The sequence below is a fragment of the Dromiciops gliroides genome, chromosome 1 (genome assembly GCF_019393635.1).
Source record: "Dromiciops gliroides isolate mDroGli1 chromosome 1, mDroGli1.pri, whole genome shotgun sequence".
Taxonomy (NCBI): domain Eukaryota; kingdom Metazoa; phylum Chordata; class Mammalia; order Microbiotheria; family Microbiotheriidae; genus Dromiciops; species Dromiciops gliroides.
This window is the reverse complement of record NC_057861.1, coordinates 563,814,648-563,832,360: the sequence shown is the minus strand read 5'-3', so window position 1 is coordinate 563,832,360 and position 17,713 is coordinate 563,814,648. Positions and strand designations below refer to the sequence as shown.

The window sequence follows — 17,713 nt, the reverse complement described above, 5'->3', positions numbered from 1 at the left end:
TCTAAAAAAGGACCATAGAAGTCAGTCCTTTCTTATAATTTACAGATGGGGAAACTGAGGTACACAGAGGCCAAGTGGGTTGCTTAAAGTCACAAGGAGCAAAGCTAAGATTTTGCTGAAATCTTTCTCTAACAGCACAAGTGGCCATTTTGAATCTTAGAATCCTATTCCCTCAGCTCCTAGTATATTACTTTTTAACATTTGCTATTAATTTTAATGAAAATGATTGAATGTGATATTCACTAAATGTTTTGGAAAATTTCCAACCTGTGTTAATACTTAATTGGCATGCGCCTGAGGCACTTAACATATATTAGCCTCACACTGATGGTTGTTTGGTTTTACATAGGACTAAGAAAAATTGTAAATAACAGCATTGCCTTTGGGCAGTGAGACTGGAAGGTACAAATCTAAGGTTAATGAAAATGACCTTTATATACAAATGTTATTCTCAAAAGAAAAAAAACCAGCTTATTTGTTAGTCATGGAAAAATAAACAACAGTTAAAGTGTTCTAAAAATACTTATAATAATTTTTAAAAAGTATCCTATTCCTCCCCTATTTTTCAATGTCTTAACCTTTTTGTTTCAGCTTCATGGTGGAGATTCAGACATCTGCACCTAATTTTATTCCGATTTGTAGCTATAATAGGTTCATTTCTTGCCCTTCAGCCTCCAAAACCTGAATCAGTTTCCCAGGGGAAACAGCTTCACAGTTTACAACCCAACCAAAAGACTTTTGCCCTCGGGCTTACGCCTTTTCTTTTCTCTTATTTTCTAAACCTGCATTGATTTTACCCTAAGGTATCATGTCAAACATATTAGCTTATGTGTCTTCAACATTTTTGATCCCTGAATTCCTTTTGGTCCTAGAGTTCAGAGATCTGATGAACCCAAACCCTAATTATTTTTTCTCTCTTCTGCTAAGCTGACACTTTGTCATTGATGTCTGTTTCCAACACCCATATGCTTGTGAATGGGTATATGGGTGTTCAGGGAAGATTAGCCTCTCTGTTGGCAAGGGTTTCCCAAGCCCTTTTCAGGGCTGCTCATCCACCTTTGGTGTCCATCTATTACCCACCTGTGACTCTAAGAAACTGTAGGATGGGCAGCAGCAAAGCACTGGCCCTGCAATCAGGAGGACCTGAGTTCAAATATGACCTCAGACACTTGACACTTACTAGCTGTGTGACCCTGGACAAGTCACTTAACCATCATTTCCCCACAAAAAAGAAAAAAAACCTGTCTCAACAGACAGGCTAAACCAGGTTGAAGGTAATTAAAATGCCTCAAACCCCATCAGTAAGCTAGGGGCTGTCTACCCCAAGTATGTGAAGATTTCCTCAAAAGAATGGAAAGATGAGAACAATTTGTTTCAGGAGTACATAGAGCTTGGTCATACATTGAAAATGCTAATGTTATCTACTGCAACCTAGGCCATTGCCAGTCATCCTCACTTTAGTCTTGTAACTAGACTTTGGTGATCCTGGGAAAGAGAATGAGGCTGAAGACTTTGTATAATTTTGCCTCACTTAGATCCAAACCATGTGAAAGTCATCACCCATCATCTACTATTTTATCCCAACATCATGATATCATTGATCCTCTTCAAAAAGGAAGGACAGGGGGGCAGCTAGGTGGCACAGTGGATAGAGCACCAGCCCTGCAGTCAGGAGGACCTGAGTTCAAATCTGGCCTCAGACACTTAATACTTACTAGCTGTGTGACCCTGGGGAAGTCACTTAACCCCAATTGCCTCACCAAAAAAAAAAAAAAGGAAGGACAGGGGGCAGCTGGATGGTGCAGTGGGTAAAGCACTGGCCTTGGATTTGGGAGGACCTGAGTTCAAATCTGACATTTGATACTTACTAGCTGTGTGACCCTGGGCAAGTCACTTAACCCCCATTGCCCTGCAAAAACAAACAAACAAATAAAAGACAAACAACAAGCATGTTAGCTAGAGTGATTATGGGGGCATGATAGGTGGGTGGGATTTTCTAAATAGCACCTGAGTAGAAGCATCTGTGGGTGCCTAGATCCAAGTTAAGCTATAAAGTGTCTTTAAGGGCCACAATGTTTTAAAGTGGAAAACTGGAGCTTACTTGGGGTCTTAGGGAGTAATGGGGTATTATAAGACACAGAGGATAAATGGCAAATATAAGCAACTCTACCTCATTTAAATCCAAGTCCTGTGCAACTCAAGATATCACCCTTTGATGTCATTGGTCCTCTTCAAAAACAAAGGGCAGTGGATAAAGCACCGGCCTCAGACACTTGACACATACTAACTGTGTGACCCTGGGCAAATCACTTAACCCTCATTGCCCCACAGCAAAAACAAAAAGGGGGGGGGGCAGAAATATAACCTGTTTCCCATACCCCTATCTATATAAATGATAGACCACAAAGAAATGTTATCTGGAGTTCATTTGCCAGGCAAAAGAGGGTAGTCCAAACTACTATAACAGTAATCCTATGGGGTAAAAGCAATAGACAGACACATAAATAAAAAAACTAGTCTTACAGTGAGTGCCATTTAAATTCCTTGTTTAACTAGCTTAATTTAACCCTTAACTAAAGTTTCACCAGTCTCTATCTTCCTTGATTCTCTCTAAAGTATTTAGAACCCTAATGTTTCCCCATTGAGAATAATATCTTTTGTCCTAAAACATTCTCAAGCCAATTTTTCCATTTGCTTTCATGGGTAAATTCAATCAATGTGATACCCAGCTCAGTCTCAGCCAATCAGAAATACTGAGAATAGAAGGCTTTCAAGCATTTTGCCCACATTTCTATGAAGTCACTTAAGTGTTTCCCCTTCCTCAATCAAGAGAAAGATAGGAATTGAAATAAATAGCACTCCTGACATGTTAAAAAAAAAAAAGAAAGAAATCAGAAACCCTCAAAGTTCACAGAAGATAAATCTTTATCCTTATGCAAATTAGTACACTGGAGACAGATAAATGTTTTCCTGACTTTCAAAAGAGAGGAGAAGATGGGCAATCTTCAAACTATTGTCTATTGAGCATGATTTCAATTCCCAGAAGAAATCAAAAGTATATTATAAAAATGATGGATTGTGGTCATCTAGAAAGGGAAGTGATAATCACTAAAAGCTATCATTGCTACATTAAAAACAATTCATATATGTATATATATGTATATGTGTGTATATATATATGTATATGTGTGTGTGTGTATATATATATATATAACCTATATCGGATTGCCTGCTGTCTGGGGGAGGGGGGGGAGGGAGGGAGAAAAATTTGAAATTTGAAATCTTATGTAAACAAATGTTGAAAGCTATCTTTACATGTAACTGGAAAATAATAAAATACTTTTATTTTAAAAAAAAATTCATGCCAAAGATGACAAAAGATGGAAAAATCAATGTTGGAGGGGCCATTGGGAAATGGGCACACTATTATACTACTGGTGTAGCTATGAATTGGCCCAACTATCCTAGAAAGCAATTGTGAAAATATTGTAAAAGCTGGATGCGGTGGAAAATGCCTGTAACTCCTGCTACTGGGGAAGCTGAATCTGGTGAATCACATCGTCTCTAGAGTTCTTATCTACAGTAGGACTAGGCTGATCAGACATCTGCACTTTGTCAGGCAAAGCCATAATCTAGGGTTATTGTAACAAGCTCCTGTGTCAGTCAGCACTAGCAATGAACCTGTAAGTGTCTGTCACACTTTGCATTTTGGAGAGGTAGAGAGACCAGGTTTAAAAAAAAAAAATGCTGAAGCAAAAAAAAAAAGAGTTGAAGAGGTATCATCATAAAGGGAAAATTATATATTATTTATGGTTTATTTTCTCATCAGATATTCCAACACTAATTTTAAATACTTGCACAAGGGTTACCATAAAATGATATTGCACCTTTTCCACCAGTGTAGCTTACTGAGGATAAATTGGTAAAGAAATTTTATCTACCATTGCTACCACCTACACTATAGGTCGGTAAAAATTTCACTAAGGAAAACAAAGATGAGGAAAATCAGCTAGATTGGATCAAATATATAGAGAAGAGAGCCCTACTGGAAGAGACACAATTATTAGGACATTAGGGGAGACCAACATACAAGACTATGGAAAAAGTGGAAGATACCAAAGGGAGAGAAAAAAATTGAGGCCTTATTATTACTGGAAAAAGGGCAACTATCAGTAACTACTGATCTGTATGCTTATTATCCTATAGAAAGCAAATCTTTATAAGAATCATTTATATAAAGAACATTCTCAATAAGAATATCTTAGAAGCAAACAAGTTTTTCTTTTTTTTTTTTTTTAAGTGAGGCAATTGGGGTTAAGTGACTTGCCCAGGGTCACACAGCTAGTAAGTGTTAAATGTCTGAGGCCGGATTTGAACTCAGGTACTCCTGAATCCAGGGCTGGTGCTTTATCCACTGCGCCACCTAGCTGCCCCCGCAAACAAGTTTTTCAAGAGGAATTTAACAATGGACTTCAGCTTTATTATTTCACAGATAACTGAATGATATAAAGAACATAAAATTTTATTAGGCATATTGATTGTTTATTTTTTAAGTATATGATTTATGTTATAGGGTTGGCACATATCAAGGAATTTGGGATGATTAAAGTTTAAACTGGAGATAGATCTGGAGTAACTCTCCTTGAGTAGCTAAGCTATCAGGATGGACACACCTAACAGGTAAAGGAGATAAGCCCTTTAGTCATGGCTGCTGCCTGAAAGGCCTAGGGGACAGAGATAACTCCCAAACTCCTGACCACCACCTCTCATTCAAGCCTTTCCCCACCTCAAAAGGGAACTTTCTATTGTCAGGTGGTCACCCCATCTGGTCAGCTGATCTGCCATCTATAAAAGCTTTTGCCTTTCTTCTGTTCGAGGAGATAGATATCTCAGAGAATCATGTCTCTGAACCAACTGCCCTTGACTTCTCTCTCGGTTTCTTTCACTAGCTCCTGAATAAAAGATGATTTTATTCTAATTTGTGTGTGGGAGGGTGTAATTCTTTAAAGAAGAATACCTAAGGACCGCCCCCCACCACCACCACCAATTTCCCCCATAACAATTTAGAAGAACAAAATATTGCCATTCAAGCAATTTTACATCAAGGTGTCTCTCATCCATGCACAAAAATTGTTATTCAACTCTTTGTCAGACACAACTACGGAAATAACCCTTTTAAATGAACTGATAATAAACATCAGGGAGATGTGTGCTCACTGAAAGCATTTACTAACATCATGGAGGAGATCCAGCTTGGAGTCTAGTAGAAGACATATTTCCTGTGAGGTCCTCCAGATACTCTTATTTGTGAGGATCTTGTTCTGATTCCATGGCTTCGCAAATAGTAAGCACTTAATAAATATTTATTGCGGGGGGGGGGGACTAGGGGGCACAGTGGATAAAGCACTGGCCTTGGATTCAGGAGGACCTGAGTTCAAAGCTGGCCTCAGACACTTGACACTTACTAGCTGTGTGACCCTGGACAAGTCACTTAACCCTAATTGCTCCACCAAAAAAAAAAAAAAAAGAATGTTTATTGCCCTATTTTAACATGCATTAGCATGGATACCCTATAACATGATATAGATAGATAGATAGATAGATAGATAGATAGATAGATAGATAGATAGATAGATCCATATCTATATCTATACACACACACATACACACCCTATAACATGAGTATACAGGTATCTCTTGAACACAGAATACAGAAGACATGTTTGACCTAAACTTGAACAGGAAAAGCAAAGCAGTGTGGATTGTCTTCAGAACACTGGGAAGCTCATTTACATACAAAGCATAGATCTCCGTCTTTTGTGCCTTGACTAATAATGTCTATTATCAAAGGGTCACTAAACATATTTCTGTATTTATATTGTAAGATAAATTTTCAATGATTTTTATGTATGCAAAGCTCCCAAATTTCCTATGAAAGCAAAAGTCCATCTGTTTTTGTTTAATACTCAGGTTCTTCGGGTATTGTAATGCAGCAGTGAGACATGGGATATAATTTCCTCCAAAGAATAAAAAATGAGTTTTGTACAGAAATGGTGCAAAGGTACATGGTGACTATGAGCAGGCTACAACACATTACCAACAAGTAACTGAATAAGAACAGGACTAAAAGACATCATCAAGAAATTATATGATAGGAAAGGAAGAGGGGCTGATAGAATTGCAAGAACTAAAGATAAGAGGTAAGTACCCAGAATGCTCCATTGCTACCTTCATAACATCAAGAGGAAGAAAGAAAGGCCTTCTACTTTTCCAGTATTCTTGTACCTTAATCCAGTCCACTGCCCACTCACCCCCACTGCACTGTAATCAAATCCAATGACACTGATCTCTTTGCTGTTCCTCAAATGAAACACTTCATCTCTGGACTCAGGATTTCACTAGTTGTCCCCCATGCCTGGGATGCTCTCCCTCCTGACTCCTCTGACTTCCTTCAAATTCCAGTTAAAATCTTATCTATAAGAAATCTTTCCTAATTTTACTTTAATGATAGTCCCTTTTCTCAGTTCATTATCTCCAATTTATTCTGTATATACCTTATTTGTAACTAGTTATTTGCAAGTTATCTCCCTTTGAGATTTATGATTTCTTGAAATATATTTCTGAAAAACCAGGCTTTGATAAAGTCCATTGAGATTCAAATAGAGTAATCAATCTGGCTCTCACTGATTAGCCAATAACAGGCCCCAGTCCAAGTCCCACTTGCTCATTGTTTAGGTTTTGATGGCTCATGGTAAATGCAGAATAGCTATCGTTTCTGTTCTGGCTAGAAACTCTGAGGGTCTTCCCCTACCTGGTTGAATTTTTTTTTGTAAAGGCAAAGTAGACCATCTTTTACCTCAATCTTTACCTAGCTTTAACTACTGAATGGGTGTTGCTTCAGACACTGAGACCTGGGAAAGACCTTAGCTTAAAAAGGCCAGGGTCTCCCACTGCATCCTGGGCCATCAACAGTCATCCTGAGCCATATCTTGGCACTGGACTCAGATGACTATGGAGGAGAGAGTGAGGTTACTGACCTTGAACAGCCCTGCCTCATTTAAATATAATTCACTTGCAAGTCAAGACATCACCCTCCAAAAGTCATTGGTCTTCTTTGAGAAAAAAGTATGAACAATAACAATCTTCCAGCCCCTTGAGAGCATGTGATGGAGGAAGCTAAAAAGGGTTAATAGACAACTTAAGATCTGAGCTCTAAGACCTGAGCTCTAAAAGGATAGCTAACCTATCGACTGTAACTAAACAGGGTTAACAGATAATGTAAGAGCAATAGTAGCTAAAATGGTTAACAGAGAAATGTAGGTTTGTGTTCTTACAGTAACCAAGAGGGTTTGAGTCCCTATCAACAAATACCATCAACAGAAACAGTAACCAGGGACCATTAACCATTATTAGCCATTAATATTCCTACATGACAAGACACATGGAAACCAGATCTTAAGTAAAGAGATATCAAAAACACAGAGACCAGCAGCAACACCAGACCCAAGATGGCAGCCAGCAGGAGGCTGATGAAGGAGCTGGAAGAAATCCGCAAGTGTGGGATGAAAAACTTGGTAACATCCAGGTTGATGAAGCTAATTTATTGACTTGGCAAGGGCTCATCGTTCCAGACAACCCTCCATATGACAAGGGAGCCTTCAGAATCTAAATCAACTTCCCAGCAGAGTATCCATTCAAACCACCTAAGATTACATTTAAAACAAAGATTTACCACCCTAACATCAATGAAAAAGGGCAGGCCTGTCTGCCAGTCATTAATGCTGAAAACTGTAAGCCAGCAACTAAAACTGACCAAGTCATCCAGTCCCTCATAGCACTGGTGAACAACCCCCAGCCTGAACACCCCCTTCAGGCTGACCCAGCTGAAGAGTACTCTAAGGACCGTAAAAAATTCTGTAAGAACACTGAAGAGTTTACAAAGAAATATGGGGAAAAGCGGCCCATGAACTAAATCTTCCAGGATTGATTCCAAGAAGGGAGAGCGGAGATCTGGAGCAGTGCATTTCCAACACCCTGCGACCAGGACTCTTTGGGAAATTGACAGGGGCCACCTCCTGGCGTTAACTTGTGGCAGTTACTAACTTCCTACCATTTTCTTAATCAAAAGTGGTCTAGGTAAACCTGTAAAGAAAGGATTAAAAATTTAAGATGTTCTAAAAAAAAAAAACATAGACACAGAGATCCTCTGGGTCTGACAAGTTTAAGCATGTCTTTAGGAACATGTGCAGAAAGGACCAAATGTATCCTTAGGTTCACCTTATGATGTCTTAACCCCAAAAACACACCTCCAAGGAAAAAGGTACCCACCTCAGGGATGTCTTCAGACCCTAGGAAGTCCAAATTAGGATAAAACCTCCCATGAACCTCCTACAAGGAGGAGACTAAGATAATGAAGAGAAAAACTACTTTTCTCACTAAAAATATAACCATTTCCATAACTCAAATTGAGACAACTCCCTGGTGTTCTCCCTGTGGTCATCAGTCTTTCAATAAAACTTGGGAAACGGAGTCACTGAATCTTGTAAGTCTTTGGGATTCCTTCACAATCAATTTGATCAATTAAATCATCTGTACTTCACGTGGACTGGTTTTTGTCTTTATTACTCAGTGCTTAGTACAATGTCTGGGACATAGTTGGTACTTGATAAATGCTTACGTATTGACTAACAGCATGTCAGGTACATCCCTTTTGTTGGAAAAGAGTGGCACAGAATAGGTGGTTATAGATAGATTAGGATGAATATCACTGGTCTATTTGTGTGTTTGAGTATACTCATACTAAATTCTTTTTGAAAGATAATTTTCAAGGAGCTGTTGTGAAAGAGTTACAGGAAAAAAGAAAAAAAAAAGAGTTACAGGAAAATTTGAATTAAGATTAGACTCATTGGATCCACAGGGAGAAAACTAAAAAGTTTTCTACTACAATTCTGAGAGGAAGCATGGAATAGCACAAAGAACATTGGTTTTGATGTCAGAGAACCATGTTTTTTAATCCCAGTGCTGCTAAATACTAGATATTTAACTTTGGGAACTCACTTAATCTCTCCAGGCTTCAGTTTCCTTATCTGTGAAATGAGGAGGCAGTATGAGATCAGACTGTTTATTCTCATGATGCAGTAATCTGGGATAACGCTAAGAAAGTGAATAAAATACTCAAACCCTTTGAAACAGAGCTCCTACTGTTTGCCAGATACCCCAAGTAGGTCAATGAATAAATAAAAGTCTATTGGTCACACAGACATACTATACAGACATATACACATGTATATATAACACACACACAAACACACACAAATATATATATATATATATATGTATATGTATATATATATATATATACTCACTTTTTTAAGTAGCAAAGAACATCTATCCATTTAGGGATGGCTAAATAAACTGCAGTACAAGAATGTAATGGAATATATTATTGCATTCTAAGAACTCATGAATACAAATAACAGAGTGAAGTATAAGAAGACTCATGTGAACTGATACAATATGAAGTATAATCAGAAAATAATATACACAATTATGACAGCAATGCAAATGGAAAGAACAACAAAAACAAATTTAAAACTGAATTCCAGGGTCATTTTAATAATGAAAATTGACACTAAAGAAGAGCTGTAATAATTTACCTCTTTTCTCTCTTTGTAGAAGCAGGCAGTTCCGTGGGTAGAACACAACATAAATAGTACTGTACAATTTGATTAATGTGTTAGTTAATGTTTTTTTGGTGAGGCAATTTGGGTTAAGTGACTTGCCTAGGGTCACACAGCTAGTAAGTGTTAAGTGTCTGAGGCCACCTACCTGCCCCTGGTTAATTTTACCAAACTGCCTTCTCTCCCTTTCCTTTTATTTGTTATAAAAGGTATCTCTGAGGTAGGAAATGGGAAGGGATATATTGGTAAGTGGTGATATTTAATAATCAATATTTAAAAAGACCTTCATTATTGACCAGTGAGGGCCAAGGCCACTGAAGTTATTAGTTTCCTATAACTTTCTTAGAGCCCAAAGTAGACAACTTGTCCTTTTTGCCATCTTATCTGAAGATGTGCATATATAGATGGCACAGTGAGTAGAGCACTGGGGCTGATTTCAGGAAGACCTGAGTTCAAATTGACTTCAGATATTTACTAGCTGTGCGACCCTGGGCAAGTCACTTAACCCTCTGCCTCCATTTCTTCAACTGCACCTACCTCACAGGATTGTTGTAAAGATTAAATGAGATAATATTTATGAAGAGCTTTGCCTAATGCCTGACATGTAGGAGTGCTTAATAAATACTTTTTCCCTACCTTCTTTCCTGTGTGGCATTTTAATGTTCTAATAAATCGATATTGAATGTTCTCTTAATCAACAAGTACTCATTAAATACTTACTATTTGTCAATCATTGTGATAGGTTCTAGAGATACAAATATTAAAAAAATGAAACAATTCCTGACCTCAGAGAATTAGTTCTGCTTCTCCCAAATTCCTGAATTTATTATCTTTCATCAAACCAAGAAATTTTTGTTGAGTGTCCACAGGGGGCCTATGCCCATATATATACTAGCAATATACTAGGCATTTAGAATACATGCTCAGGGGCAGCTAGATGGCATAGTGGATAGAGCACCGGCCCTAAAAGTCAGGAGTACCTGAGTTCAAATCTGGCCTCAGACACTTAACAGTTACTAGCTGTGTGACCCTGGGCAAGTCACTTAATCCCAGTTGCCTCACTAAAAAAAAAAAAAAAGAAGAAGAAGAGAATACATGCTCAGTCCAGTAGAGTTTGTGATCTAATAAAAAGAAATGATCAATAAAATATGCCTCTTAGGCATCATTTTTTGTGTGTGCCATATTGGACAATACACTACCTTTGATATTTGCAGTGACTACGATTTTTTCCCCTCCAAAAGCTCCATCTGTCAGTGGTAGTAGGTGTGGGAAAGTTCTTCCTTTCTGTTTACATCTCACTGTAGTAATATGGAGGGAGAAGAAAAGAGATTTGAATAACCATTCTTATCACTTCCTTTTGGCCTGGGTGCTAATGAAAGCTTCAGTTTCCAAAATTATTACTTTAAGAAAACTAGTAGTTTGTGAGAAGCACAGGAGTTAATGGACAAGAAACTATAGTACTTCTTAGTCTCCAAATAAGGGAGCTGTGAACATGCTAAGAATATTAACTGCCAAGGTCTATGCCATTATTAGAGCATTCGCATATCCTAGAAAAGGTATAATTAGGAACTTTTTTTAAGGTTAAGTTCTGATACCCTGGAGTTATGTTCTTAGGAGGTAAGTCTGATTCCTCTAGAGAGGAAGTTTCAACCTCCTTCCACCTGTGGAAAGATATGTATTTAGCAAACCAGACCTCTTTTTCCAGCATTCCTCTCCTGGGAACACACAGATAATAGTAGAAATCAATGTCTACCTATGTAACAATAAGTTATGGATGGGATACAATAAAATCTATTCCATAATTTGAAGAGAAATCAAATGTTGGGAAAAGAATGAAAATTATCTCAAATAGAAGAATACCCGCTAATACTGTATGGGTATTACTTCTGACAAATAGATTTCAATGTAAATAAATATGGAAAGTGCAATGGACCTGAATACTTTTAAGCAAACTGAAAAGTTGGCATCACATGATCCATACCTTCAAAACTAGTATCATTTAATCTAGTCAATAGACATTTACCGAAGAGAGAAACTAGGTGATATAATGGATAGAAAGCAAGTATTCAAATAAGAAAGATCTGAGTTCAAAGTTTGTCACAAATGTTTGATAGCAGGGCTGCCCTGGACAAGTTATTTGACTTCTGTAAGCCTCAGTTTCCTCATCCATAGAATGGGAATAATAATAGCATCTACCTCAAAGTGTTATTATAAGGATTAAATCACATAATACATATAGAAGCAGTTTCCAAATATTAAAACATTATGAGGGGGCAGCTAGGTGGTGCAATGGATAAAGCACCAACCCTGGATTCAGGAGTACCTGAGTTAACATCCAGCCTCAGACACTTGACACTTACTAGCTGTGTCACCCTGGGCAAGTCACTTAACCCTCTGCCACCAAAAAACAAACAAAATTATGTAAATGTTAGTTATATATTTATCAGTTGCTTGTGTTGTAGTAGTCTACATTTACCAAGTGACTTGCATTGGAATAGGATGCCTAAGGTTCTAGCGGTTACCACCCTCTGAGGTATGATGTAAAGCCCTGGCACAGCCCCACTCAAAGTGGATTTGCCTAGATTCCCATGGTGAATGGTATGCTGTACCATTAGCTACTTACTACCACCTTATCTTTCATTAACATTTCAGTCTGTGGGTAGTGGCCCATTCCTGTAATCCTAGCTAGTAGGGAGGGTTAGGCTCTTGGAGCCTCAGTACTTCCAGCCTGAGAGAGATAGGAAGACTCGGTTTTTTTTAAAGCAACAACAATAACTAAGATTATAGGACTATGGTGGGCATGCTGATTTTAGCAGAGAAGGCTGTTGACCAGAAGAGAAATCCATATATAATAATACCGGCATAACTCCCTCGACTTATGGTGTTAAAAATCTTGGTTGAATATACAGTGTAAATCTTTCCTTGGCTCTAGATTCAGGTTTTTCAGTTGATTTCAACAAGCATTTATTAAGCACCTGGCACATGCTAGGCATTGGATGAGGTGCTGCGGAAATAAAGAAAAAGAACAAATAGTCCCTTCCTTAAAGGAACTTCCATTCTACTGGGGGAATACAACATGTACAGGGACAAAGTGAAGACAAATTCATACAAAATAATTTGGGAGCAGAGGAGGCTCTGGTAACTGGGGGAATAAGTGGGGGATGTTCTGATAAGCATAGAGCACAGCTATTTAATCCCATTTTACAGATGAAACTAAAGTTGACAAAAATTATGATTTGCCCAAGACAATCCTGCTATCTAGCATCTGAGACAAATTTTGACTTAGGTCTTCCTTATTTCAAGTCTTTCTTTCTATCCATTAAGTCACCTAGTTCTTCAACTCAGTAATGATGAATCTTCATGCATGGAAGTAACACCTTTGTAGGCTGCAAGTAGTAAGACTACATGCAGCCAGTCAGTCAGTTTGACTGGAAGGTAGAATTTGTGAGGTAGCATTTCAACCTGAAAAGATATAATAGAATTTGACCATGAAGGGATTTAAATGCCAGTCAGAGAAATGTATATTCTATCCCTGAGGAATAGAGCTAAAGCTTCTTGAGCAGGAGAGTGAAATAGTCAGACCTGTAGTTTTGTCATTGTTGTGGAGCTATTTGTCAGTCATGTCTGAACTTTGTGATGCCATTTGTGGTTTTCTTAGGAAGGATACTGGAGTGGTTTGTTGTTTCCTTCTCCAGATCATTTTACAGATGAGGAACTAAGGCAAACAAGGTTAAGTGACTTGCCCAGGGTCACACAGCTTGTGTCTAAAACTGTATTTGAACTCAGGACTTCCTGATTTATAGGATAATTAGGTGGTGCAATGGATAAAGTACCAGACCTGGAGTCAGGAGTTCAAATCCAGCCTGAGACACATAAGCTGTGTGACCCTAGGCAAGTCACTTAACTCTGTTTGCCTCAGTTTCCTCAAGATGGAGAAGGATAGCAAGCCACTCCAGTATTTTTGCCAAGAAAACCCCAAATTGGGTCACAGAGTCTGACATGACGTAGGTGACTCAACAGCAACTTCCTGATTTCAGTCCTGGCACTAGCCTCTGCACCACCTAGCTACCCCAACCTATGCTTTGGGAATACCAATTCTGCAGCTACATAGAGAATGGATTGGGGAAGGGAGGGCCTGGAGGCATAGGCTAATTAGAAAACTAACACAATAGTCCATATAATAAGGAATGAGAGCCTAAACCAGATTGGTGGCCTTGGAATTAGAGAGAAGATGAAGGATACAGGGAATGTTGAAGTGACAGCATTTTTAAGACTTGTTACCTTAGTGAATATGGGTGGGAAGGGTGTGAGGGGAAGTGAAAAATCAAGAATTACTCCATGGAAACTAATCTGAGTAACTGAGTAACAGAAATAGAGAAGTTAAGAGGACAGATGGATTTAGGGCAATAGATAATGAGTTCTATTTGGGCATATTGAGTTTGAGATGCCTATGGGACATCCAGTGCCAGAGTTGGAATTTTTCCCTTCTCAGATAAGTAAGTCCATATGCTAACTTGGAAACATCAACATAGTTTAAAGGTGTATATGTACTACCATTTCCACTGCCATGCCATAAATCTGATCCCTGCAGCCATTTGTTGATTGATGTTAAATTAAGAATTTCCCTCATTCTTAAACATATCTCAGGACTGTTTTGTAACTTTAATATGGTCCACAATTAAATAAATCTCCGTCACCAACTTAAGGAGGAAAAAATAAGCTGCCTGAGATATTACTCACATCCCCTTAATGAGGGATAGTAACAAATACTAATGCCAGGTTGATCTCTTCTCAGAAACAGCAGAAATAGCAGCAGCATTATCTTCCTGAGGGAGGATGAAGGTTTTCAATGCTCCAAAGCTTCTCTATTTGCTAAAGAATTAAAAGAACCCCTTACAACCAAGCTCTGTGATTACTCCTGTTCCAAATTTCTCTCTCAAAATGTAAAATAAAGACTCTTTCACCAATCATAATCCATTGGCCTATGCTTTTGAGCATTTGGGACTCATCAAATGTTTCCTCCAAACTAATGAGTTAGCAAAAATACACACTGAGTTCTGGAAGATAAACAACATGATAGTACTCCCAAGACCTTTCAGAAACTAGCTCTGCAATCTATCTCACCTCAGCATCAATGAAAATGGTAATTTCCATCACAACATGAATCTAATGTTAATTATTCTGTGGTGTTCAGTTTAAATTTCATTTCTACCATGTCAGTAAATTTTAAATGTGGGGTTGAAGCAGAAAATGGCCTTTGTTTATATATGAAATACTGGTCATTATGTCCACTGATGAAATCAAATCATAACAAATTATAAGGTCAAGAGTTCCTGACAGAGCTTGTCAGAAACTCTAAAGTTATATTGTTGTACTTTCAAATCAAACTACCAAATCCTTTGTTGACTCTGAAAAAATTAAATAAGGCCATAAAGGGAAAAAAGATCATAGTTTTATCAAATCCTTATGTTACTTGTAATGTGTCTTATTCATCTTATATTCTCAGATATTCATCCACTAATAATTGATTTGGGGAGTGAGTTTGTTGTATTTCATGAATGTCCTCATTTCTTTTCAAAATTGGAGTTCTAGACTTTAAATGCTAACTTCCTTAGTAAAAGGGCTAAGTTTTAGAGAAATCAGTATATTTTTTCCAGTATTATTTGTAAAATATGTTTTATGTTTAATTTTCCAGATTATGGTTTCAGTTTCTCATTTCCCATAGCTAGCTATTTCTTAATGTTAAGACCTCAAATTATGGGAAAATATTAATCCACCCAAAGGTTGTATTACTAATGACAGTTCAGAGTTCATGATAGAAAAAAGACATCTGGAAAATAGTTATCAGTCTATCTCTGAATGAGTTATGTGCTCCATCTGAATGGAAGAATACAAAATAGGACGATGTTATAGGGCTCTGAAGCTTGCAGACTAATGAAGTTGGCATGCCAAAAGAACATGAAAGAGACAAAACAACAGCATGGAAGCATATGAAGATTCTATTAATCATAAAAGGAATGGCTAGAACTATACTTCAAAAATTCAGGTATTTGAGGGCTTATCAGTTGTCTCCATTGGTATAGATGACAATCAAGCCATAGTTTCTCATCTTGTATAATTCTTGTTCATGTTCTTCCATAGGTCTAGCATGAAGAATATACTACTGTGCTGAAGGACTCCATTCTTGTTTTAAATGTCAAAAATGCATCAGATGTCCAATCAATCACTAAACATTTATTAATCCCTGCTCTGTAGGGAAGGTGGCCTTTAAGGAAGCTTCCAGCTCTATTATGTAAGGAATGTCCATTTGCTACTCTCTCTCTCATTAGAGGGCTCACTCACCTTCCAGCTATAATTTTTCTGCCCTTTACATCTCTTTGTATAGAGACGATCTCAAGGTAAATATATGGTGGCCTACATGATCCCTTCATCCATTTCTGTTACACTTAAAGTTACCTGTATCTCTGATTCTTTAGAAATCGTGGAGTTCCAAGATGTACAACCATATAACATTACCAGTGGAACATTAGTGTTAAAAAAGATGGATCTTTGTGCTTGTGCATAGCTTGAGATCATTAAAACTATGGAACATTTCCCCTAAATTTCTCTACTCTTTCAATAACCCTGTCGGCTGTCATAGGTTTAAGTTTTATATCTATGTCAATGACTCCCAAGTCTATATATCCTGATGAATTCTCTCCCCTGACCTTATGTCGTACATAACTACTTACACATTGGACCTTTCAAACTAGATATCCAGGATGCATCTCAAATTCAATTTTTCCAAAACCCATCCTTTCCAACTTTCCATTTTCTATTTGCAGTACCACTATCTGTTTATTTTCCCATATTTGTAACTTTGTCATTTTCTTGAAATTTTGACCCCACATCCAGGACTCAGCAGCCCATCTATCCAATTGTTTTGCCAAATGTTGCTATTTTTACCTTCATAGCATCTCTCATATATGTCCCCTTCTCACTATTCACATAGCTACCACCTTAGTTCAGGCCCTTATTACCTCCTGCTTAGATTATTTATTTTTTTTAAATAATAAACTTTTTATTAATAGTTTTGCATTCCAATTTCTATCACTCTCTCCCTTCCTCCTCTCCCCCCTCCCTGAGGCAGCAAACAATCAGACATAGGTTATGCATGTATGACTATGTAAAACATTACCGTATTTGTCATTTTGTATAAGCAAATTTGATTAAAAGAAAAAAAAATGAAAGTGAAAAATAGCATGCTTCAGTCGGTTCCATAAATATCAGTTCTTTCTTTGGAGGTAGACAGTATGTTTCATCAATAGTCCCTTGAGATTGTTTTAGATGATTACATTGTTGAGAATAGTCAAGTCATTCACAGTTCTTCATCAAATAATATTTCAGTCTCTGTGTACAATGTTCTCTTGGTTCTGCTCACTTCACAATATATCATTTCATACATGTCTTTCCAGGTCTTTCTGAAATCATTCTGCTTGTCATTTCTTATAACACGATAATATTCTGTCACCATCATATACCACAGTTTGTTGAGCCATTCCCCAATTGATGGGCATTCCCTTGATTTCCAATTCTTAGCCACCACAAAAAGAGCTGCTATAAATATTTTTGTACAAATAGGTCTTTTTCTCTTTTCAGAGATATCTTTGGGATATACATTTAGCAGTGGTATTGCTGGATCAAAGGGTATGCAGAGTTCTATGGCCCTTTGCCCATAGCTCCAAATTGCTCTCCAGAAAGGTTGGATCTTTTCACAACTCCACCAACAGTGGATTAGCATCTCAGCTTTCCTCTAACATCAAATATTGTCCATTTTTATATATTTGTTACTCTGATTAGTGTAAGGTGATACCTCAGAGATGTTTTAATTTGCATTTCTCTGATCAGTAATGACCTAAGAGAATTTTTTCGTATGATTATAGATAGCTTTGATTTCTTTGTCTGAAAACTGCCTGTTCATATCCTCTGACCATTTATCAGTTGGGGAATGACTAGTATTTTTATAAATTTGACTGAGTTCTCTATATATTTGA

General features: G+C 37.6%; 1 pseudogene; it reads left to right on the top strand.

Moving 5' to 3' along the window:
* The first annotated feature begins 7,508 nt into the window (after nt 1-7,508).
* LOC122737404 lies at nt 7,509-7,972 on the top strand (annotated as a pseudogene).
* The last annotated feature ends 9,741 nt before the right edge of the window (nt 7,973-17,713 follow it).